Consider the following 3,076-nt stretch of genomic DNA (forward strand, 5'->3'; position numbering starts at 1 on the left):
ATTAATATCAATTTTGACAAATGTTAATATTTATTTTGACAGTTTCAGGATGAAGGAAAAAGAAACCAAAACCTAAGGTTAGCATATGTTAAGCAGTCTTGTTAAAGAGCCCGTCCCCAAAAGACTGAGATCACTATGTCCTATACCCTTAGAGTAAAATGAACCGGATGTAAAGCAGCTCGGACTTGTGTTTACGTGTCTCCATGACCCAGGTAATCTCAAGACTTGACTTTATTTAAGGTTGTCCTACCCATGTACTGTCCCAGATGTTAAGGAGAAGCAAATTCAAATCCTTTATAAAGATATCTTCAATCTAAACCTTAAAATATTCTTAGAGAACTCAATAAAACAAGGCAAAGTAAGCTAAAATCAACAGAAGCAACATAAAACATAACTAAACATAACTAAACCCACTATTTTCAAACAGTGGAAAATATCAGATGCAATGATTGCATAGAAAAACAATGAAGATATTAGAGTGTAGATGACATAAATAGAACTTTAAAACTACAAATATGATTATTCAAAATTAAAAAATCAGGGATAATTTACTCAAAAGTTGCACGCGATTGAAAGGAGAATAAATATACTGAAATAAATATTCAGGAGAAATTATTTACAATTCATCATGGAGAGGTAAAAAGATAAAAAATAAAGGCAAGAAATAAGGCCAAAATAAATGAGTGATTTTGATCAGAAATACATTAAAATTAATAAACAGAAAATGCTGGCATCTTCAAAAGAATAAGCCTTGTAATCCAGGAAGATATATCTGTTAAGTGGCTGCTCTTATATTAAATAATCTAAGTATTATTTTCCTTCAGGCAGTTCAGATTCTGGGGTAATCTTCTGATATCAGCTTTTTTTTAAAAAATACTATTTAGCCTATTAACTACACTTTTATTTTTTCAATGGTGTTTTCAATTTCTGACATTCTGGAGTATTGCTTCTTAACAGATAGTTTTTTTCAATTTTGTTTTATGGTTATGTTAGTGATTTACATTCCTCTGAGGACACTAAGGCTATTTACATTTTATTTAGCTTCTTCCGTTAATTCCTCTTCCTTGGTATCTACTTCATTTTCTTAGATAATGTACCCTTCATTTTACTGTATTTATATAAATATTTGGTGATTTTTGTTTTTCTCTTATATCTGTTGTCAAGGATCTTTATGAAGCATTATTGGTAAACAAAAATTGTTTCCTTCGCTCACATGAGGATCTTTATTTACTCAAGTAATTGGATGTTCTAATTATTCGCCTGCCAGGCTGTCATGTGTTATGCCATGAGTGTTTGAGCTTTCTTTTCAGTGGTCAATATGCAAGTCTATTGAAGACAAGGCGTCTCCACTCCTTATGTTTTCCATAACGAACTCTGCCCTTACTGAACTCTAAAGCTTGGGAGTACTATCTCTGAAGTCACAATTTAGAGAGCTAAATTGAGGGTTTTTTCTAAGAGCAAAGACATAAAGCAAACATTAAGTGATTTTTTTGGCCAACTCATAGTATATACCAAATTCCATTCCCTTCTATCTCTGATTTTGGGATGATTTTTGGATTAAAACAAAAAATATCACTCTACAGAAAGTAATTATTTTTGTCAGTATGTGGCTACAGATTACTCACTTTTACTGGGATTCATTGCCAGTGTATTCACATACAATTTATGTATGTAGGTAGGTATGCATGTATATGTAGATATTTATGTGTCTGTTTATTTCTGTCTGTTTATTAGAATTTAGATATAGTAAAATGTACAGAACTTAAGTGTTCAATTTAATGAGTTTTCACAAGTGTAAATAACCATTTAACCAGTATCCTGATAAGACCATCACTTCACCTCTGAAGAGAAATTTTAATCTTTTACAATTTATGAAGACATTTCATGGCCTAGAATACACAGTTCTTCATAAATATTCCACATAAATTTGATAAAAATGTTATCATAAAATTTTTTGTGTGGAGTTCTGTAATTGAAAATTACACTACATTGGATGATAGTGTCATTACAACCATCCAAGTCCTTACTAATTTTTATTTATCCATTAATTATTTTGAGCTGTTAAAATAGTCAACTATGAGTGAAAAATTTTCTATTTCTTTATTTAGTTCTGTCTATTTTTACTTCATGCATTTTGATGCTCTCTTATTAAGAGTATAAACATTGAGGATTGTGATGAATTACATATGAATTTACTCTTTTGTCATTTGACCACTTGTAATTCACTTTGTTGCGAATATTACTTTCTTTGGTATTAACAAGCTGCATTGACTTTCTTATGCTTAATGTTTCCACAGTATATCTTTTTTCACTTCTTTGTATTTTTATCCTATCTTTGCCTACGTATTTAAAATGCATTCATAGTAGTGAACATTTAATAGTTTTGTCTTTTTTTTCCTCCAGTCTTATATTGCTTCCTCCTAATCTGAGTGTGTTATGGGTTGAATTGTATCCCCCCAAAAAAGATGTGTTTGAGTCCTAACCCTCAGTACTTAAGGATATGTTCTTATTTAAAGATAGATCTTTATAGATGTAACCAAATTGAGGTCATTAGGGTGGGTCCTAATCCCGCGTGACTGGTGTCTGTATGAAGAGAGGAAATTTGGACACTGACTTGCCATCAGGAAGAACACTACGTGAACATGAAGACAACCATCTACAAGCCAAGAATATATGTTTAATCAGATTCTTACAACCCTCCCTCATAAGGAATCAACACCTTGATTTCAGACTCCTAGCCTCCAGAACTTTGAGATAATACATTTCTGTTGTTTAAGTCACCCAGTTTTTGGTATTTTATTACAGTAGCCCTAGCAAAGTAATACAAGTGTTTACTCAATTTACTTTTAATCATTGATATTGTTGTAGTTAAATCTACCATGTTGCTATTTGTTTACTATTTGCTTATTTGGATTTCTTTGGCGGGGGCGGGGGGTATTGTTATTCTTTTCTTCACTTTTCCAGTTTAACCTTACATTAAATGGATATTTTTAATTATTTCATTTTAATTACACTTTTGGCTTTTTATCCTTTATTCATGTATTGTTGTTTGCATGTGATTCATGGATCTCTATGT

The sequence above is a fragment of the Propithecus coquereli genome, unplaced genomic scaffold, assembly GCF_000956105.1.
Source record: "Propithecus coquereli isolate 6110/MARCELLA unplaced genomic scaffold, Pcoq_1.0 Scaffold274, whole genome shotgun sequence".
Classification (NCBI taxonomy): domain Eukaryota; kingdom Metazoa; phylum Chordata; class Mammalia; order Primates; family Indriidae; genus Propithecus; species Propithecus coquereli.